The following is a 23,617-nucleotide window of genomic DNA, read 5'->3' on the forward strand; positions in this document are numbered from 1 at the left end:
GGACTGGACCTAAATTCAACACGCGCGTTTAGGGTAAACGCGCACGTTTTGTGCGCGAAAAGCCTGGTGTAGCTTGGCCGTGAGTGTGAGAGCCAGGGTTTTTGGTTTAAAAATAAAACTATTTAAAAGAATGTAGTCAAATAAATGGAGTCCCTCACATTTGTATGTAAATTACATCCTGCTCATAATTCTACATTCATTAAAACTCTGAACTCTGACTGGCGAGGGAGATAAGTAGCTTATTTGCTCTGAGTCGAATGATCTTAACAATGTGAAAGAAAATATTTAAATAGAAGGTCAAAGGTTATATTCGTGGACAATCAAAATATGTTGGAATATATCATGCTATTATTTTAGTCCTGTTGTGACTATATTGTATTGAGGGACACATTTCGGTGTCTGTTGTGTGACTGTCAGTCTACAGTGTGTGTACTGTATGGAATAATGATCTTAGCTGACTACTTTAAACCCATTTTGGGCCGGGAACCCTTTTTGGTGTTTTAAGCATTATGTTATACTTTAGCTATTGAAAAATAGCAGATCTACAAGCTCATAGCGCGGCACCGAGTGCCGCGCTACGAGCTTGTAGGTCTGCTATTTTTGAAAAATCGTGAAAATGTAGTGCAAATCTTTGAATATATATACTTTCAGAGCGAACGTTTTTAACACAAATCTTTGCTTCTGAGGTGTCCCTGGAACAACATATTTTCAGATGGGGGGTCGGCGGCCAAGTACATACATTTTTGGGGGTCCTTGACATGAAAATGTATGAGAACGACTGACATATAGAAACATGGATTTTTCAGGATTTAGAAGACATTTTGTAGAATCGTCCTCGGGTCTAAATGGGTTAACCCATTATGTGAAATGGAATAATGATTCCTTTTGACATGTGAAGTGAGTGTTGTAGTGACTATTAGGCCAACGGATTTAATGGATGAAATGTTTTACAGGAAACAAGCACCTGATCCAAAATAGACTATTGTTGTGTTCTCAAGCACTGTCCATGAGTAAGCCTATTATATTGTCTCTCATCTTGTCTCTGAAAATCCACTGAAACCATTAAGAGGAATATGGCCTTGTAAATCGGTGCTTACATACTCCTCCAGTCATATGATATGAAATCATGTCGTCATGACTACAAATCCAAGCTCATGAAAGCTTCATTTTTTTGAGTGGTGCAAACCACTCCAACAACCAGCCTTGTCTGTATGTTTGTGTACCTGTATACGTGTATACATGTGCAAAGGTGAGCATGGTTACCATGGTCACTGACATTACGTCAGACCACAGCTGATCAGGCTATATAAGACCTTGCACCACTCAGTTCACACGGGTGTGATTTTTTTTAACCATAAAAACAAATGCCCAGGATTGTCTTTAGGTATTGGTCCAAAGTTCACATGTAGAAAGTTCCGTGCATTTTGGTCAAAAATCCCAGGAGTAGATCAATTTGATCAGTTTTTCATAGCTATCCATACAGTAGCGTAACTAGATGTCACTGGGCCCCGACGCAGGCTGATCAGCAAGTGCCCCCGACAGCACCGACAGTTTTTCAAGGAGCCCCAAATCAACATTTATTAGGCCACAGGACCCTCTCTGAGTTACAGACCCATAAGGGTCCATTTGGTTCCTAACTATCTCTAATTGAGCTAGGTACCCCCTGGAACTCCCTCAAGTACCCCCAGGGGTCTCCGGACCCCACTTTGGGAACCGATGACCCACATGACACCCTAGGACCGGACTCTAGAGTTTATTCTGCCTTTTTTTTGTTTTTGTCCCCAAATGTCCTGAATATAAGAGATCTGGCACCGTGATTGCATTGTTATTGTGAACAATGACTCATTAGTCACAATAATACTGTAATTATGGTGCCAGGCAGTTATGCAGCCAAATCAGGTCAGTTTTCCCAGTATTAAGTGATAAAATGCAGTGGCGTGCACAGACATTTAGAGGGGCAGGTGCTCGAGTGAAAAAAGGGCACCTTGTGCACTTGAGTAGCACATGGAACTGGCCGGTTGCCGTGTGAGATTTATAGATTTTGGGGCCTAAATAATATATTAGAAGCTTTTTTTTATCAAGAATTGATCAATGTCACCATGGTCCACATACTGTACATGGTACACACACGCACATATTAACTGTATATATGGTGATTTTGGGTGTGCCAGTACAGTACAGTAGAGGGTACAGTAGAGGGACCCCCACACGGTAACTCTGTCATTTCTCAACCGTTTCGGACGCGGGGCGGCTCGCCGGAATTGGGCTGGCACCCTGGGTGTGTTCCTGTGGGTTTGGAGCTTCCGCCCCCCACCCCCCACCCCCACACGGAGTAGCACCACTCACTTCACACGGGTGTGTTTTTTTTTCCAAAAGGGCAGGGGGTGCCCCCTAGTGTCTATCTGTGCACGCCACTTGTGCCATGCAGGTCTTTGGGTTTGAATTTGTTTGTGGTTTAGTGTTTTTCTGGTGACGTTGATGAATGGAGCTGGCGTAGGAGTGAACCGTGTGCAAGACTCTGCTTGAATAAAAACAACTCAGACTCAACGAACCCACTGGGAAATTATACTGGTTGTTTATTATTTAGTGCTTCAAATCTCTGAAATGCAGCTCCTGACAGCTCCTGATAATATATTATCCAATGCCGAGAAATGTATCCTGCTATAAATGTGCCACGTCTCTGTCTGCATGTGCGTGCGTGTGTGTGTGTGCGGTTGTAATGCACGTAACTCGAGAACCGCTTGCCCCACCGACTTCAAATTCCACACATGCGTTCCAAACCACCACAGGGAGTGCAGTGCCCGGCCTCGAGTCTGTGGGACACACCGTTGTCCAGATAAAGACCACATAAGGCTCTGGTCAGGCTCTGCCAGTGGAGCTAATGAGCCAAAGTCCCCATATCTGTGCAATTTCCAGCCTCTGCCTCAGGCAATTGATTTCCATGGCAACCCCACAGCTGCCAATTGATTACTTAACCAGTCAACTTTTCACAGTCAGTCGGTTTGCCCTCTTCAGACACAGGCAGGCAGACAGGCAGATACAGACATCTCCATGTGGGACACAGACAGTTAAAACGGGTGTTATGACAAGTTGACAACAGGTATTGTTGCATCGTTCTCAAGTAGGCCGACGGGCACGTACAGGTCTAGTTAACTAAATACCAAGTTCCAGTTCCATGTCCCAATGTCACCCTGTCCCAAAGTTATCCTACTATAAATGCGCCAAGTCTCTGTGTCTGTGTGCGTGCGTGCGTGCGTGCGTGCGTGTGTTTGTACGGTTGTAATGCACGTAACTCGAGAACCGTTCGCCCCACTGACTTCTAACACGCGTTCCACACCCCCACAGGGAGTGCAGTGCCCGGTATCGAGTCGGTCGGACCCCCTTCAGAACCACCACAAAAGGCTCTGCTCAGCCTAAATCCCCTCACCTGTGCACTTTCCAGCCTCTGCCTCAGCCAATTGATTGCCATGGCAACCCCACACCTGACAATTGATTACTTAACCAGTCCACTTTTCACAGTCAGTCAGTTTGCCCTCTTCAGACACAGGCAGATACAACAGAGATCTCCATGAGAAGTTCCAAACAGATGTACAGTAGTGTGTTTGGTAAAACAGTCTTCCCTACATAGCCTCCCATCACTGGAACAGTCTCCCTACAGAAGTAAGAGAGACCTCCAACTATCTGACATTCAAATTTAACCTTAAGAGGTGACTCAAAGCAAACCAAATCTGTAATCACGAGTAACTTTTATTATTACTACTATCTTCCTTTGTCACTGGTGTCACTTTTCACTGTAATTGTTCTGCCCCCTGAAAAGTATGTTTTCTTGTTTTTGTATTGTATGTTTTTGTACGGATACCCTTTTACCACTTTTAAGAGCCTGCTCAGGGACTACAGATGAAAATTAAACAAACACCTGACAAATAATACAAAGTATAATAAAAACTAACTAGAACTATTGGCATTTTCAAAAAAATCTAAACTAATTAAAACTAGCAAATCTGCTCTAAAAACAAATTATAACTAACTTAATTAGAAAAATAATAATATTCAAAACGAACTCAAACTATAATGAAACATCCATGTTCCAGTCCACCATGTGGCGGCGGTGGCTCAGGGGTAGAGTGGCTGGATGGTAACCGCAAGGTTACCATAGTGGCAGCGGTGGCCGAACGGCTTGCGGAGCGGTCTTGATACCGGAAGGTCGCCAGTTCGTATCCCCGGACCGGCACGTTAAAATTACCACCGCTGAAGTGCCCTTGAGCAAGGCATTGAACCACTACCATGAAATGTTCTATGAGCAGGGCCTGGCTGTAAACAAGTATCTGATGCTTAGTCCAGTTACCCTGGGTAAATATAGTAACTTTGCTTTGCTTTGCCAGTTCGAACCCTGTGGGCAACACCCAGAGTTAGTGTCGAAGTGTCCTTGAGCAAGACACTGAACCACTAATTGCTCCTGATGTGCTGGTTGGTGCCTTGCATGGTTTCCGTCGCCATCAGTGTATGAATGTGTGTGTGAATGGGTGAATGTAAAGCGCCCTGGATAAAGGCGCTATATAAATGCACCATTTACCACCATGTTTCCCATTATTTTCTTGTGCTAATTGTGAACTTTATGCCTGGACGTCTCCCTGGATGGATGGAGATGTCCTGGCCTGGCCTTCTGGTGTTTACACTAACAAACAGCCTGGGGCCCAACCACAGGGCGAGCAGCTGTCGTTTTCATTTAGTTTATTTATTTATTTTGATAGCCCTCACAACCGATGTCCATTCTATCATCCAGAACACAGACTTGGTGTGGTGGAACACGTTCAGAGGACGTCGCTGTATAGCCAATTGTTCGCTATAATCGTCATAATCATTTCCATGTTAAATGTCAATACAGGAAATAGCAGATCTACAAGGTCAAAACGTGCCGTGATGTGACATGTTTTGCGCTTGTTCGAATTGCAGCCGTCCGTAGGTGCCCTTTCAGAGCGGTTTTGAAGGAGTCAAGGGATTCACATGTCTTAATGACTGTTGGTAGGGTGTTCCAAATTGTTGTGGAATAGGAGCGAAATTAATTTAGTCCCTTGTTAGTGCCGAATCTGGGTTGCACATGGTTTGTTGAACTCCCTCTGTTGTTGTGGGCGTGGACTTCGTTGACATTAAGGAAGTATTTCGACAAAGGTACATGGGTATCTTGGTCGTGTAGCGAATCTTGTGGACCAGACCCATTGCAAGATGCTGTACTCTGTCATCAACCCTAAGCCATTCCAGCCTGTCAAAGTGATCAGGGGTGAGGTGGGTCCGGGGAGTGAGGCCAAGTAGTAACCTGTAGTAGTTTGTTTTGGGAAGTCTGGAGCCTTGTTTTAAATGTTTTTAAATGTTTTGAATGTGTGAATTATTTCTTCTACTGTCGGTCTTGTTTGGAAATGTATCCTATAAGGCCCTATGTGAAATGTGAGATGGTAATCACGGCCTTTCTGACCTGTCAGAATTCTACTTTTAGTAGCAATATGATGGCCTAAAGAGTGTAATGTTATACTTTAGCTATTGAAAAATAGCAGATCTGCAAGCTCATAGCGCGGCACCGAGTGCCGCTCTATGAGCTTGTAGATCTGCTATTTTTGAAAAATCGTGAAAATATAGTGCAACTCTTTGAATATATATTCTTTCAGAGCCAACGTTTTAAACTCAAATCTTTGATTCTGGGGGCGTCCCTGGAACATTTCTAATAGAAGACAGCATGCACGACTCCATCTCGTCTCACTCACTGTAATCATTTTACCGGGTGCACGGTCAGGAACGACATGTTTAACCAGAGAAGAAAACCAGCACTCACGGAAATGTCTTTTAAGGCACTTATTTATTGACAACAACGGGAGGTATGATTAATTCTACTGCGAGTAGCGAGGGGACTGCGATGGGCCGTCTAACACATGATCTTTTCTTAGAATTGAACGGAATGATTTAGATCAAGAGTTATTCACGTTTGAAGATTTTCCATCTCGTTGGGCTAAACAGGGGGGGAGACATTTTCGATGACGTCCCACTGTTGCGCAACAGGCGCTCCCAGGCTGTGGAGCGATGCGATCGGTTTTGATATCAATAATCTCCGTCCTTTTGATCAATCTCCGTCTTGAGCGCTACTAATTGATAGGGCGGAGAACTCCGTCCTGTGCGTTCAGGGTGTTAATAGTACTTCAGTTACCCATAGTGGTTCACGAATGATGGGTTGTGAGCGAACAGATCTCCAGCCTCCAGGACTGATGTCATTCAACACTTTCAACACAATCTGACAGTTTAAAGGCATAGTTACGCACAGTCGCACGCACGCGGACACGCGCGTGCACGTGCACACACACACACACACACACACACACATTCACACACACTCAGACTCGCACTCTGTTGGATATCAGTTTGTGAGACTGGCATGCTTTTTTGCATACGCTTGGCCCATTAGCAATCTCTTCCACACAGTGTACAAGCCCATATTGATTCATTACACGTTCTTGCACAAGCCCAAATCTAGTCATTAGAATGGAGTGTTGGACGTGGCAGCGCTACCTGTCCGTTATCAGGCATTCTGATGTGTTATTAAGTTCAACATTGAAGGGCCGCACTTGTAGGAATTTATAATCCCGCACGTGAAAATTCTCTTTGAAATGGAACAGTAGGCGTATGCATAATCATAATTGGATAGATTAAATCATTGACGTTGGAAAAGCCATAGACCAGGGGTGGGCAACTTTGATGATGGAGAGGGCCACTATATTTCCACACTCACTCCCTATAGGGCCATATATTACTGTCGTCGCAAAAATAGCCGATCTACAAGCTCAAAACGCGTCGCGATGCGACACGTTTTGAGCTTGTAGATCGGCTATTTTTGCTATATTCGAATTTAAATCTTGAATTGTTGCTATTTTTGAATTGGAATCCTGAAAATTAACATTTTTATGTAATTTCAAATGCCTTTAATTATATTTGTGTTGAGCAATGAGCTACTAGTTCAGACTGAAGTAATTAAAGCGGGTCATGTTTGCATGTTGTGGAATAGTAACAGCTGAAACCAATATTATATCAGTATTCTGACATTGGGCCACATTAAGTGAAGGTGGGGGCCGCATGTGGCCCCCGGGCCGCCAGTTGCCCACCCCTGCCATAGACCGTACCATTGAACCAGAAAAAGCACTAAGACTAGTTTACATAAGGGTCCTCCATTTTCAATTCATCAGAACATTTAACCCATTTAGGCCTGACATCGAAATTAAAAAAATGTCCTCTAAATCATGACGGTTTTCTGAAATACCTCATGTTTCTATGTCAGTGGTGCTCAATATTTCATGTCAAGAACCCCAAAAATGTTATGTATTTGGCCACCGACCCCCATCTGAAAACATGTTGTTCCAGGGACCCCCCAGAAGCAAAGATTTGAGTTTAAAACGTTCGCTCTGAAAGAATATATATTCAAATATTTGCGCCTCATTTTCACGATAAAAAAAAAATAGCAGATCTACAAGCTCGTAGCGTGGCACTCGGTGCCGCGCTATGAGCGTGTAGATCTGCTATTTTTCAATAGCTAAAGTATAACATAATGCTTAAACACATGGGTTAAGCGAAGACATACAAATATACACTCCTATGCAAAAAAAACTAAAATAAATCATCATACACGGTTAGAAAAAAGGGAAAACATGTAGGCCTACGGTATAGAAATATAATGTAGGGTGACTTTGACATTTTTTTACAGGGGCCAGTTTCGAATTGCAGCCGCCTGTAAGTGCTCAGTTATCCATGTATAGGTCAAACACACTGACGCTGGTATGACATCGCCCTCTGAATTCTAAAAACTGCAAATGTACAGTCTCAATACCTTTGTTTCAATTCCCAGGTCCTTTTAAAGATGGGGTGCCATGATTTTTGTACTTTTTCTGTTGTGTATGTGTCTATGGAGTTAACATTACTCTAATAGACCCACAGGTGTGGTTATAATATTCAAATATGTCTTCCCTGTGTATTTTTTGGTTTCTTCCTGAAAGCTGAAAGCCTTTGAGTCAAAAAGCCCAATCAAAATACACCACTTTAGTGACATCATAACCCTAACCCCTCCCCCATTATCATACAGCAACAGCTGTGGGCGAGGCTTAAGTTCAGGTGGGCGGTGCTAAGGTGAAAACCAGTTACCCATTTAGAACGTACGTGTGGGAACGTCATAACTAATCCAACCGACGGCTTGCTAGACACACGTCCTAGCGCATTTTTTTATTTGGAAAAAGCAGTACAATAACCCTCCCCCCTCCAAGTGACTCCATCTCCAGTGTCTCTGTAACATCCTTGCTTTCTTCAGGACTACATATGGCATCAAGTCAACACTTCAACGTCAACAGGGGCAAAGGGCAATATCCTAGCGCATTTTCATTGATATCAAACGCCTCCAAGGCCACCATATTCTTTGCTCTTCGGCGCACGCGCGTTGTCGTTCACTTCCCTGCATACGGATCAGAAAGAAAGGCTCGGCGCGCGTAATCTAAGGAGCTCTCCGTGGCTTTGACCAGAATACTAAGCTCTTCATTTCTGACTTCAACATGCCTCTCGTTCTACTAGATTATAGCCTAGTAAGGCTATAATCCACAGGGGCGGCTGTGGCTCAGGAGGTAGAGCAGGCCGTCCAATGATCCATGGGTCGGCGGTTCGAATCCCGGCTCCTCCCGGTCTACATGTCGAAGTGTCCTTGGGCAAGACACTGAACCCCGAATTGCTCAGTTCAGTTTCAGTTTATTTTATTTATAGTACAAAATCACCCCAGGGGGTCTCTGTGCACTTTACAGCATTAATACATCAAAAAACAAATCAAAGACACAAATAGCATAGCACAAATAGCTCCCGATGTGCTGGTTGGTACCTTGCATGGCTTCCGCCGCAATTGGTGTATGAATGTGTGAATGTAATGCACTATCTATGTAAAGCGCCTTGGATAAAGGCGCTATATAAATGCACCATTTACCATTTATAGTCAAAGTACCTGTGTACCATGTTTTATGGGTGTGGGGAATCACGGCACTCCATCTATTTTAGTTTGAGAGTACTTCAAATAATCAAATTAGCATTTAAATCGAAATGCGAGACGGCTTTTAGGGATCTCGCTGCAGGGGTTGAAATCGTGCTTGTTTTCACTTTCCGCCGTACCGCGGCACTCGATGCGGCACGCTTTGCTGTGAGGAATTAATCACGGTGACCAATATTAACCCATTTAGACCTGAGAAAAGATTCTACAAATGTCTTCTAAATCCTGACCGTTTTCTGAAAAACCATATCAGTCGTTCTCAAACCTTTTCATGTCAAGGACCCCCAAAAATATATGTATTTGGCCGCCGACCCCCATCTGAAAATATATGTTATTCCAGGGACCTCACCAGAAGCAAAGATTTGAGTTAAAAACGTTCGCTCTGAAAGAAAATATATTCAAAGATTTGAGTTAAAAACGTTCGCTCTGAAAGAAAATATATTCAAAGATTTGAGTTAAAAACGTTCGCTCTGAAAGAAAATATATTCAAAGATTTGAGTTAAAAACGTTCGCTCTGAAAGAAAATATATTCAAAGATTTGCGCCACATTTTCGCGATATTTCAAAAATAGCAGAACTACAAGCTCGTAGTGCGGCTGCGGCACTCGGTGCCGCGCTATGAGCTTGTAGATCTGCTATTTTTCAATAGCTAAAGTATAGAACATAGTAATTAAAACACCAAAAGGGGTTCCCGTTCAGAATGCGTTAAGAGGGCTCACTTACTCTCTAGATTAGAAGAGCTCAGCAGGTGCACAAACAGTGGGCTTAGCAATGCACAGACAGGAATGTTGTCCCCTAGTGGCTCCTATGGCAGTTGATTAGGTTGACAGCCTCAGGGCCTCAGGGGTAGGCAACCTTTGGCAACCGGTGCCAACATTGGCACACTGGCATAATAAACTATTATTATTAATACATTAACCTCACATTTGTATGTAAATGACATCCTGCACATAATTCTACATTCATTAAAATTCTGATCTCTTGACTGCGGAGGGAGTGAGGGAGTCTGGGATATGGGTGGGTTATTGTTCTGAGTGATGATCATTGTGAAAGAAAATATTTAAACAGAAGGGAAAAGGTTATATCCAATCAAAATAATGTTGGAATGGCCTGGGCCGTGGCTCAGCGGTCCAATTAGGCACCTTGGCCGGTAGTCCGAGCCTGGCGGTGTGCCGCGGGTTCGACTCGGACCGATCCCGACAGCCTTTACTGCATGTCACTCCCCCATCACTCTCCCCCATTTCCTGTCAGCCTACTGTCTGTCCCTCTATAAAAAATATAAAATAAAGGCGAAAGCCGCAAAAAAACAACAACATTAAAATATGTTGGAATTGTTTATGTGGTGTCATTAAAATGAATGTTGACATAGCACGCTATGTAGATAGATAAAAACATGGCACTTCATTTGTTTCAAAAAAGGTTGCAGACCCATAGAAAGAGAGTTGCGTCACTAGCATAGACTCCCATTGTAAGGGTTAGGTTTTAGGGTTAGTTACGTTTTTCTTAAAAAATAAGGTACTCTGTAGGGTTATCAATTGCACAAATGCAGGTTGATCTGTGTGAAAACAGTAAAACTCATCAATATTTTCACTTGACAAATACACTGGGTGTAACAAGAGGAATTCATCTTTCATATTTTATGACATTTGTTCAAAATTTGTTTTTTAAAACATTTTCAAAAAAATAAGATAGCCTGAGATGCCTCATGTTTCTGATAGGTACCGATCTACAGTACTTCATCCAAAAAAGGTATTTTAACCCATTCTGGACGGGAACCCCTTTTGGTGTTTTAACTAAGCCTTTTGTTACACTTTAGCTATTGAAAAATAGCAGATCTACAAGCTCATAGCGTGCCACCGAGTGGCGCGCTAAGAGCTTGTAGGTCTGCTATTTTTTTTAAATCATGAAAATGCGGCACAAATCTTTGAATATATATTCTTTCAGAAGACTTGTTTTTTATTTCGACGTCAGGCCTAAATGTGTTAAAATGGTATTTTTAAAATCAAACACTAAAAATGGAGAATGGCATGTACTGTAGAATGACCTGTTTGCATTGGTTCCTGTTGAGTGTTGACCTATTTTTCTTATGTATGTTCTGGCTCCCATCACCCAGAGGTTCTCAACCCTTTCAGGTCAAGACCAAAAAGAGAGATTATTAGACGTTTGCCCGAGACCCAAACTAGTGAAAATAGCAGATCTGCAAGCACACACAACGTGCCACGGCTATATTTTTCACTACTTCTTAATTATCTCATCTAGAATAGACAGGGTGAGAGTAGACCCTTTGGCTTGTGCATTCTCATATTCTCCACTTGGGGGCAGCAGACGCTCATTTATTTGGGGAGTTTATTGCTGTTAGACACAGTAGTCAGTATATTGTATTGTGAATTTGTGAAGGGAGAAAACACATTACTATAGGATTTAAACCTCCACCTTCATGACAACATGTCCTCTGTATCGTGATGCAAAACATTTCTTCTAAATCCTGACAGTTTTCTGAAAAACCCATGTTTCTATGTCAGTCGTTCTCAAACATATTCATGTCAAGGACCCCAAATATAAGACATTGGCCGCCGACCCCCATCTGAAAATAATGTTGTTCCAGGGACCCTCCCAGTAGCAAAGATTTGAGTTAAAAACTTGCTCTGTAACAATATATATTCAAAGATTTCAGGCACATTTTCACGATTTTTCAAAAATAGCAGACCTACAAGTTCATAGCGCGGCACCGAGTGCCGCGCTATGAGCTTGTAGGTCTGCTATTTTTCAATAGCTAAAGTATAACATAATTCTTAAAACACCAAAAGGGGTTCCCGCCCAGAATGGGTTAAGGCTTGGATTTGGATAGTATTTATTTTACTACTATATTTTATTTTTGGATCAGTTCAGTTCATATTCACCTTTTATGGCCATCAAAAGTCTGTGATTTAGCTCATCTAAACAGTTCTTAGTACAGTATTTAAGCACACTACACAGGGTGAGAGTTTAAAAATTATTTATTTATTTATTTTGCACTTTAGGAAGCATCAGTCTTACACAGCAGGATTTGTTTTTTTTAAATACTGGCATGTGTTTTCTATCAAAGGGCTGGGGATTTTGCGTTTTGGATTCCATAATGAAATGTGTGTTTCCAAGGAACAAAATTATTCCTTTTTACCCATTTAGACCTGGGAACGATTCTACAAAATGTCTTCTAGATCCTGACAGTATTCTGGAAAAACTCTGACCGACCCCCATCTGAAAATATGTAGTTCCAGGGACCCCCCCCCCCCCAGAAGATTTGCGCAACATTTTCACAATATTTCAAAAATAGCAGACCTGCCGCGCTACGAGCTTGTAGATCAGCTATTTTTCAATAGCTAAAGTATAACATAATGCTTTAAAACACCAAAAGGGGTTCCCGCCCAAAATGGGTTAAAGATGCTGTATCACAATCCATTACTGTGAATTTACCAAGAGCCAAATCAAATTAATTTGGCTCTTATTAACCATGTTGCTTTGAAGGCTCCAGATCACCCCTTTTGCAACCAGATCTTATTTTAATGATGACAAGAAACACTTTCCTGGGGTTTTTATACGTGGGTAATAATGTGTTTTTAGATATTTTAGTATTTCAAAGTGTCCATGGGCTTCATCGACACTGGGCTCACTTATACTTCTTGTGGGTCCCCACAGACCCAATCATTCAGTTGTTTTCCAAGTTGCAGCTCCCAGCTTTTGTGGGTAATTACTTTCAGTCGCCAATCACACAATGCTTGCTATGGCATGCTGTGTGCTGATGACACATGATCACACCTTGATTACTTTCATTATGATTCATCCGGAACCTTGATTGCTTTGCCAAATGTAAGTTCTGAGGTGATTGAACACCTCAGAGGCGTATATTTACTGTAAGGGCAAGGCAGTTGCCTCCCCAAGTAGTCCCAACCTTGCCTCTCGTTGAAAACAGACAAACAAGAGAGAGAGAGAGAGAAAATCACAGAAACTGAGAACAATGGGGCAGCATGTTGCTCACCCATTGGCCCCTCGCCCACACGGTAACTCTGTCATTTCTCAACCGTTTCGGAACGCGGGGCGGCTCGCCGGAATCGGGCCGGCACCCTGGGTGCGTTCCTGTGGGTCAGTACAGTGACAGTACAGTACAGTAGAGGGTACAGTAGAGGGACCCTCCACACGCTAACTCTGTCATTTCTCAACCGTTTCGGACACGGGGCGGCTCGCCGGAATCGGGCCGGCACCCTGGAACTTCCCCTCTGATCCCACCCCTCTGGGTTAGCAGGACGAAGCGCTCAAGGGCGCCGCCAAGCAAACGACTGCTTATGAAGAGAAGAGCAGCCAATGGGCCTGCTGGCACATCAATGAGTGTGCCATCCTAGTATAGGCAAGCCGTGGTGGATTCAATAGGTTATCATGTTAACCAAAACTAGTGGTATAGGGACTTTAGGGCTTAGAGTATATATTAGTAGAGACAGCACCCGGAGGAAACCCTGAGGCGAAATGTACATAGTGGCCGAATTTGGTATTGCAGTTTGGGGCCAATGCTGGTCCGTTGACTATCATTGCGCACGTTCATGATGACACGTGAACGCTATGTTTCATACGTGAACGCATGCAATGATAGTCACTGGCCAGCGCGTTAACAATTTGGCCCAATCCATCCCAGAATGCACTCTGTTCCTACCCGGAAGGAGGAGTGAAATCGCCTCATGCGCTTTTATTTAGTTAGCTGCGAGAGTGAGGTCTAGCCAACACCAACTCGGGATTCCTGGCTTTGCCCTGGGTTGGCTCCCATAGGGTCAATTTACTTGCCTCAAGTTCTGGGTGCCTGACACAGTGCCCTGCCAGCCTCATCCTTCTCTCTCTGACTTTGTCCGTGACGCGTGGTAGGTCCCCATAGAGGTCCACATTTCTGATGCGGTCCGTCCATGTGACACCTAGTGCCATTCGTAGCATTCTTGTGTAAACTCCATCCAGGGCTTTTTCCTGTTGTTCTGTGAGGGTCCATGTCTCGGCCCCATACAGCAGTACTGACTCCACAGTAGCTATGAACAGCCGCCTCTTAAGGTCTTCTCCCATGTCTGATTTCCACACACTCCTCATCCCGTGCAAAGGCTTTCCAGGCAAGTGCTCTCCGAACCTTCAGATCCTGTTCAGTTGAGGCAGTCCAAGCCCCGAGGTACTTGAGGTCCTCGACTCGCTCGAGCACCGTCCCGTCTGCAGTGGCAATGGTTTTGTCCTCGGTGTTGCCTGTCATTACGTTTGTTTTCTTGGCATTGAGCTTGAGGCCGATCTTCCTGCACTCCTTTTCTACTGCCAGTAGTAGCTCCCTTCCTTTCTCGACTGTATCTGAGATTAGGGCGATGTCGTCTGCATAGTCGAGGTCAGTGACCATGACGGGGTGTACTCGCCTTGACTTCCTCGGGACCAGAGTGAACCCCAGCGCCTCACCCACTCCACATGGCAAGCTGTCCTTCTGTCACCCATTGAGATGCATGTTAAATGATTCCTCCATATAAATAATCAATCATTTCAGTAGCAAGAGCTTGAAAATGTCTTCTAAATCTAGAAATAGGCTACGGGGGAGAAAGTTTAAAGAGCTATCAACTTTAACGACCCATCCCGTTTGACAGACGTTTTCATGCAATGCACGGTAAGACCTGGGTGAGTGAGTCGGGTAACGTTCCTGACGTTAATGTTCCACAACACAGCCATGCAAAATAACAGCTATGATGATGAAAACAGAGCCAATGCAACAACAGAGGCAGTGCACGCGTCACTCACACACACCCAACACACACACACACACACACACACACACACACACACACACACACACACACATTTTAGTTCTTTATTTGATTCCACAAATTACAATTAATTTTACAAGGAAACATATATAACGGGGTTGACAGTTCATGTTCACGTAAGGATACACATGGCACCTCCTCCTCCACACAGACAAACTGCCTGTTTATTCACCAGAGAGAGAGAGAGAGAGAGACGGGAGCTTCTGTCCAGCCTTTTCGCCGCACCACCATGCTTCTCTGTGTGAATGTGAGCGAACGAGTGAGGCGATGACTTTATAAACTTTATGCGGAAAATGCGGGGATTGTGAAATCAAGCGAGCCCCGCATATTTTTGCGAGGAAATATGTGTAGCGAGTAGCGAAAGGTGTCCAATTTTAATGTAACGAAGTAAAAGTAAAAGTACAGAAAAAGTAAAATACTCAAAAGTACAAATTCTCAACAAAACTTGTACAGTAACGAAGTAATTGTACTTTGTTACTGTACACCACTGGATTTAACCTTTTATATTAACACAAACGTTTTGTTTTAACCAAAAAATATCACTTTCCCTTCCTTTAAATAAGTGAACCATTAGGGTTGCATTATCCCCCCCCCCCCTCTCCTCCTCTTCTCTCATTATCTTATCTCCCAGTCTCCCCTCTCACCCCCCCACCCCCCCTACTTTTCTTCCAAAAAAACACCTGCCACCCTTCCACTTCCTCTCTCTTCCTCTCCCCACCCCCCCACCCACCTTTCTGATTGGTGCCTGTCTCTCATCAGCGAGAGAAGCTGGGCTATTTAGTGGAGCTTCATGGCCTGTATACTAGTATACTTTAGTGCTGCACCGGTGAGGTCTGTGTATGTGTGGGTGTGTGTGTGTGCGGCCCGTGAGCTCTGTGTTTGTGTGTGCGGCCTGCCCTGGACTGCCCGTGAGCTCTGTGTGTGCGTGTGTGTGTGTGTGTGCGTGTGCGGCCGGCCCTGGACTGCCCGTGAGCTCTGTGTGTGTGTGTGTGTGTGCGTGTGCGGCCGGCCCTGGACTGCCCGTGAGCTCTGTGTGTGTGTGTGTGTGTGTGTGTGTGTGTGTGCGTGTGCGGCCGGCCCTGGACTGCCCGTGAGCTCTGTGTGTGTGTGTGTGTGTGTGTGTGTGTGTGTGTGTGTGTGTGTGCGCGTGGTGTCTGCCCGTGACCCGTGGAGACATAACCCTCATCATGTTCAGCAGCGTGAACACGGAGGTACTGAAGATGATCGTTGTCCTGGTCGTGGTCATGCTCTTTTTCAAGGGTGTTCTGAGGATGTTTGGATTGTTGGAGGCTACCTCCGTCGATGGTAAGACTTTTCAAATTAGCAACTTCTACATGACTTTTAAGTTAAAGGAGAAGTGTATATAGACACTTTGTGGGTACATGGGATGCATGTTTAAGTCCTGGTTTTTCGCTAGGCATCTCTTTTGTGTACAGTAGTTTTGACCAAAATGTCTTCATTTGCATATGCATATAATAATAATAATGAAGTGCATTTTTATAGCGCTTTTCCAAGTGCTCAAAGCGCTTTACAATGGTTCATTCATTCATACATTGGGAGGTGAAGCGGCGAACAGTCGACGCCAGCGTCCTCACTTCCCACATTCACACACCAATGGTGGTAAGCTCACACTGACCAACTCATTGGAGGCAATGTAGGGTTCAGTGTGTTGCCCAAGGACACTTCGCTCTACCTCCTGAGCCACATATGTCCTGCTTGCTTAGTGCTCCTATCTTGTTAACACATTGTGTGCCCAAAACGTCTGTGGACGTCCTGGGTATTACCGCACGTGCATAGCCCAAGACGTCTGTGGACGTAAAAATCAGAAAAATCAAAACACTTTTTTTAACACATGGAGCCAAAGTTTGTGTTTTCGCCATTGAGAATGCATTTGGTGTTTAAATTAAATAACTCAAACTATAAAACATTTCAAAGTAAAAAGTTCCAGCATGTGTCTCCACAGTCAGCTGAATTATAAAAAATGTGAATGGATTTTCTAGGTGAAAGTGATTTTGGGCAGTATTGCGTGGGCTCTCAATGTGTTAATGTGGTGTCTGGCAGGGACGTGCAGAGAGTGTTGGAGGGGCTGAAATCCCATAAGAGGGGGCACTTTTGGACAAAAAATAGCAGATCTACAAGCTACGAAAATAGCTGACTTCTACATGACTTTTAAGTTAAAGGAGATCAGCTATTTTCGGGGCGCAACCCAGCACTCTTTAGCTATACACTGACACCACGCTAGACAGGAACGCCCAAAAACGTCACATCCGGGGTAAGAATTTACCCCGGAATTTTCTATGGCTGCCAATGCAACTTGGTCCAATCCTTAATCACATACGGACAAACATCTATGCCGATGCTATCTACCTTGCGGAGGTAGCGTGCCTTGTCCACGGGCAACAGATCTTTCAACGTATGGCATTGCAAATACGTTTGATAATCGCTACTCTGCTCAATATTGTTTTGAAAATGGCGCAAATTGCATTGCAGAAGAACGAGCGAAAATCACAACTTCCCCCATTTGTGGGCGGAGTCACAGTTTGAGGTGCTGTTTACGCGCCGTGGTGTCAGTGTATAGTGGAGATGCGGTGTGTATGACATTGGATTTCTAAACAAATTTGTTCAACGCAAAATACTATGTTCAAGTTCAGGAGACTTCGGGGGAAAAAAGCTATTCTTCTGAATGCTGCATGGAAACAAAGGAGTGGCATTTTGCATTTCTGTCACCATGTAGTAAATGCTACATTCGTGTTCTGGAAAGGGCAGTTGTTTTACAGACGGGTAAAAGGGCAGTTGTTTTACAGACGGGTAAAAGGGCAGTTGTTTTACAGACAGGTAAAAGGGCAGTTGTTTTACAGACGGGTAAAAGGGCAGTTGTTTTACAGACGGGTAAAAGGGCAGTTGTTTTACAGACAGGTAAAAGGGCAGTTGTTTTACAGACGGGTAAAAGGGCAGTTGTTTTACAGACAGGTAAAAGGGCAGTTGTTTTACAGACGGGTAAAAGGGCAGTTGTTTTACAGACAGGTAAAAGGGCAGTTGTTTTACAGACGGGTAAAAGGGCAGTTGTTTTACAGACGGGTAAAAGGGCAGTTGTTTTACAGACGGGTAAAAGGGCAGTTGTTTTACAGACGGGTAAAAGGGCAGGGGCTGAAGACCCCTTTATGTGTCTATGTGTGCACGTCCCTGTTGTCTGCAGATGAAGATGACAAACTTGCCACTTGTTGATCTGAAGTGGAGAAATATGCATGTGTCTTGTAGCCTACTGGATGTTGTATGGGCAATCAATCAGATTATCAGTAGAGACATTTGGATTGTGACACCGTTTACTATATTTTAAGATAATTCCTCTATAAGAAGTTAGATACAGATACAGACAGTTAAACGTTCAAATGCATTAGAAGTTAGACACTTTTACCTTTTACACAGAGTTTAGATAAGTCTTCTGTTACTTGTTCAGATGTAGAATACCATAGTTTAGATTAAAAAAGAACATGTCTGGCCATGAAGGGCTTCCTTGGCTTCTAAGCACCGGCCGTGTGGGACAGCAAGTGAGGAAAACAAGCGCCCCCCCATTTCTCACAAACCACCTGTGCTGGAAGGCAGTAGCTAGCTACCGGCAGTAGGTTATCAGTTTACACGGAAGGTTCAGACGTAGTAGCTAAAGCTGGCTTAAAAAATATCTAACTTTCTATTTAATATCTTGGATACAATGACATTGAGCTAACGGTTAACATTTTGTTTTGATCTCTGTGTTTCTTTGGGAAAAGTTGACGTCTAAGATATCACACAGGCAGGCAGGGCAGGCACTTTCTTGTAGAACTTAATAATAATAAACTTTATTTATAAAGCGCTTTTCGAAAACAATGTTTACAAAGTGCTTTACAGTGTCAAGGGATAACCAACAACAATCAAATGAAATGCATAAAATAGACTGTATAAGACAATAATAGAACCAAAGCATACTGTAGATACATACCGTACATGGACATGAGAAAATGAGCAACATGATAACTCTAAGGAAAGGCTTTAGTGTGCAAATATGTTTTCAAAAGTGATTGTTCAGTGAACTTGTTCTTGTAGTGAATTATTAAAGGACCACTTCACCACTTTTCAACCTATCTTCATATAATAGGTCCTCACTAATAATCATGAAAAATGGCACGATTTTTTTCTACTCAGTCTGTGTCTCATAGGAGGGTTGTGGGCAGTTTAGAAACAGTCTTCCAGTGACATCATCATTAGGCAGACTTTTTTTTTTAAACAAGATTTTTTTACAAAAATATTTAGATTTTCATTATCGTGAGAACGATGGCTTCCATTTTCGCATTGCAACTTTTCAGGACTAGAAAGCCTGCCGTTTCTATTAGCTTGTATTCCCCATCGATGATGTCACTGGAAGACGGTTTCTGAACTGCCCACAGCCCTCCTATGAGACACAGACCGAGTAGAACAAAATTGCACCATTTTTTCATGATTATTAGTGAGGACCTATTATATGAAGATAGGTTGAAAAGTGGTGAAGTGGTCCTTTAAGAACCGTTTTAATTGGGACCCGTCTATTTGATATTTGTAACCGTTTCAGAAAAGCAATAATCCACACTCAGTTTACCTCTATTTGATAATGGCTGAGAAGGTCGGATGCACTCCGCTGGCCGCTGGCGCTTCCGTGCCTCACTATACTATACGCCCCTCAGCCATTATAAGATATACTTGGTAAAGAGTGTACACATTGTAATTGCGTCTGACACACAGGGGGGATGTAACGCACATGTACGCATTATGTACACCAGGGGTCTGCGACCTTTTTTAAATGAAGTGCCATGTTTTTATTGTCAGTGTGCCATATCAACATTAATTAATTTTAATGACACCACGTGAAAAATTCCAACATTTTGCTTGTCCACAAATATAAAGTTTTTCCTTCTTTTTAAATATTTTCTTTCACGTTGTTGTAATGATCATTAGAGTAAGGGCAATAACAGAGTTCAGTTTGAATGAATGTAGAATGCAGGATGTAATTTACACACAAATGTGAGGGACTTCATTTATTTGACTGCATTTTTTTAAATAGTTTATTTAAAACCAAAAATTCTCTCTCACACACTTGCCAGTGTGCCAGTGATCACCCTCCTTTGTGCCAATGTTGGCACTGGTGCCTAAGGTGTACCCTAAGATGTACACGTCACATTTAAGTTCCCAAGTTGTAACGTTCCCATGTAGGCCGGTGGCCGACTGCGACGGGCATGTACAGGTCTATTCTATCATAAACCACTAAAAAGACCCTACTCTTAATTAACTGTCCATAATTGTCAGACTGCTCTAGATAGGTGCCACACGTACAGATTTAGGAGTCTAGATGGGTGTCCTGTAAAAATTTCGGTAGCACAAGGAAAACTTCCCTCCCCCTATCCACAAGAAGGAGCAGTGCACCAAAGCATTATGGGAAGTGTAGTCCAGGAAGGAAGTGAGCCCAGTGTCGATGACATGAGACACTGTGCTCACTGCTAAAACAAAAATATCTAAAACCACATATTACACACATAAAGACCCACAGGAAAGTGTTCTAAATCTTCTAAACGTCATTAACATTTTTTTTTGTTTGTTTTTGCAAAAAAGGGTGAAGTTTCCCTTTAACTAACGGGCAAATTTCTTCTAGGAATATTATGTTAGAAAACCATCAAAAGCCTATGACTGTGCATCAATTGATTTTCCCATCAGCTGATAGCAACTCTAGGACAGAAATCTTTTAGAGCTGTATCGAGTCATGTTTCATCCGACATAGCTACTGACGGTAAACATCATGCATCAAGTACTGTCATTCCACATTATGCTTCCATTTCGGAGCTTTTGGCTTTTCAAAGCAATGTTCAAGGCCCTTTTATTCTTGGATTGAGTGAGATCAGCATCAAGCTTTGTACTATCTAGAAATTGCCTTCCCGTATGCCTCCGTTCAATGATTGATTTATTCACATTGAATTTGATTCCATGTGAAAACTGGCCTCTGTCTGTGGGTTGGCTAACTTCATAATCCAAATGACACGGGCAGCGGAGGACTGAATATAGGCTAACCTAATCGTAGCTGGAATCAACTAGCTTTATGTAAGTGCTGACAGCCTTCCTGGCATTTGCTTATGTCTTGTCAAATGGGGCTGAAAGCACAAATTGGATCAAATACAAATTGTTGCAAATAATGTCTTTGATGTTAAAAAGAAGAAAAATGACAAAGAATCCCTTTGCCTCTTTTTGAGTATAGGCCTGGCATATAGTGTGGAGAGAGGTATAATGTTCTCATTTGTACAAGGTTATTTGTCTTTGAGAAGTGAAACTACATGAATGGTGAAAAGGTGTTTTTACCATGTTGTATAAATAGAGAATAATGTCTGAAGGTGCCCATGCAGTTCTCAGGCTGCTTCCTGTTGGCAGTGTGAATCGGGGTGATATTCAGGAGTTGGGCCTCACTGACACCAGAGACCATGTGTTTACATACAGCAAGCAAGCAATGGGATAATTATTCTTTTGGTTGGTAGATCACCTTGAGCTGGCAATTTTAAAAGTAGACCTCAAGTCAAAAAAGTGTGGGCACCCCTGACCCTGACACACACGGTCAAACTTTAGAAGTTGCCAGTCTGCTTTGTTATGTTTTGTGCATGCCATATCCAACTTGGGGCCTAGTGGTGTGGTCACTGTGGTGTTCATTAGTGTAAAAGAAAGGGGGTAATGAATCAGTTACTTATGCATGCTGTTTCAATGACTTTCAATAATATACTAGGAATGTTATAATAAACCGACATGACAGTTTTGCAAACAACGATCAAGTGAATACCAAACTGACTAATACACCCCAGATCCTTACAAGGCAGATTACATAATATAAAACATAAAATAAAATACCATAAAATAAAATGAAATATACACCATTAGGCCTGTAACAGGAGACGCATGTACCTACTTGAAGAATGTATTAATTTACCTTTGCAGCTCAATGCTCTCCTTCATGATTGCTCATACTGAAAATAGATTTGACACAGCTGGACGCAAATTGGCAGCTTTCAGTATCTGTGTCCCCTTAGCTCAGCTGCAGAGCAGGGGCCCCTTAGCTCAGCTGCAGAGCAGGGGCCCCTACTACATATTGTAAAACGGTGGTTCTCAAAGTGGGGTCCGGGGACCCCCAGGGGTCCTTGAGGGAGTTCCAGGGGGGTCCCCAGCTTAATGATAGTTTGGAACCTTATGGGTCTGTAACTCTGAGAGTGTACACATGGAACCAAATGGACCTGTTAGGGTCCATTTGGACCTCGAGATAGAAATGCCATTAAATGGGGGGTCCGTAGACTAATGCATGTCAAACTGGGCGTCCTTGAAATTAAACGGATTGAAAATCACTGTTAGAGCCGTAAAAATCTTCTCTTATGGGGTCCCTGGGCATTATCTCTTCAAATGGGGGTCCGCGGGCTCATTAGTGTCAATTTGGGGGTCCTTGAAAAGTGAAAAGTTTGGGAACCACTGGTGTAAAACATTGTGTTGCAGATAAATCCTTTTCACTTCACTTATTTCATAGATAGCTTCATAGATAGAGATAGATTATTTATTTGTGTCATGCACCCAAGGTGCCCCGCCCACATGGACTTATAGGACACACCATACAAATCATTGCGTCAGTATTGCATTGTGTACAGGAAACAGTTTTTTTTTTTTTTTTTCACACAAACAAAACATTCTGCCTTTTTTCCCACGCTTTGCATAAAAAGTCTGCTAAAGCAAAAATACAACAAAATTCCAACTTTTCGTAGTCCTCTAACCAGAAAAAGTTAACACAGATGGTTGTCATTTTACAAAATAATACATGTCTTAGTTCTTCATATAATGGGCAGTAAAACAAAAAATGAATTTCATTTTCAATTTCTTGTTTGACAGCAGGGCCAGTACTCACTACTGACCCTTGACCTTTGAAAATAGTTGATTTTCAAACTTCTAGGTCGGCTATTTTCGGCGAATGTTCCACTAAGTGGTTATTGCAAAAATTACAACATTGTTGCATAGTTGTGAATGATGTATTTGTTCTTATTTTATTTTTTTTGTCCCCCCAACAATATATTACATCATTACAGAGAACGAATGATGGATGATTTCTGCTTGAGGCAATCACTTGGCTTGGAAATCGCACACCACATGTCATTGTAATTACAGCTCGCAGTGATAATTGTCCTACAGCTTCGGTTTATAAATCTTACAAAAAAATAATAGGACATTGTGATGTCCACGTCGAACCACTGAATACCATCCAGGCATAGCTGTACTACAATGCAATAGCTGTACTAACTGTATAGATCTGGTACATCTGGGAGTTCCATGACATGGTGGCATAACCTGGCATTGAAACTCATAGATGAATTGTGATATTGGGCGGCGGCGGTGGCTCAGGGGTAGAGTGGCCGGATGGCAACCACAAGGTTGCCAGTTCGAACCCTGTGGGTTCCCCCAGAGTTAGTGTCGAAGTGTCCTTGAGCAAGACACTGAACCCCTAATTGCTCCTGATGTGCTGGTTGGTGCCTTGCATGGTTTCTACCGCCATCGGTGTATGAATGTGTGTGTGAATGGGTGAATGTAATGGACAATCTATTGTAAAGCGCCTTGGATAAAGGCGCTATATAAATGCACCATTTACCATTTATTACAACAATTAATAATCTTGTCTTGCATCCTGTTCTGAGCTTTCTTTAACAATAACATCTAAACAGACTGCATGCACATAGTTTATGTCA

General features: G+C 42.9%; 1 protein-coding gene across 6 annotated transcripts in view; it reads left to right on the top strand.

Moving 5' to 3' along the window:
- Positions 1–23,617, top strand: part of kcnip4a (potassium voltage-gated channel interacting protein 4a) — a 329,293-nt gene that overhangs the window by 212,272 nt on the left and 93,404 nt on the right. The gene's annotated exons all lie outside the window — the stretch shown is intronic.

Source organism: Electrona antarctica (assembly GCF_951216825.1).
Source record: "Electrona antarctica genome assembly, chromosome: 21".
NCBI classification, from domain to species: domain Eukaryota; kingdom Metazoa; phylum Chordata; class Actinopteri; order Myctophiformes; family Myctophidae; genus Electrona; species Electrona antarctica.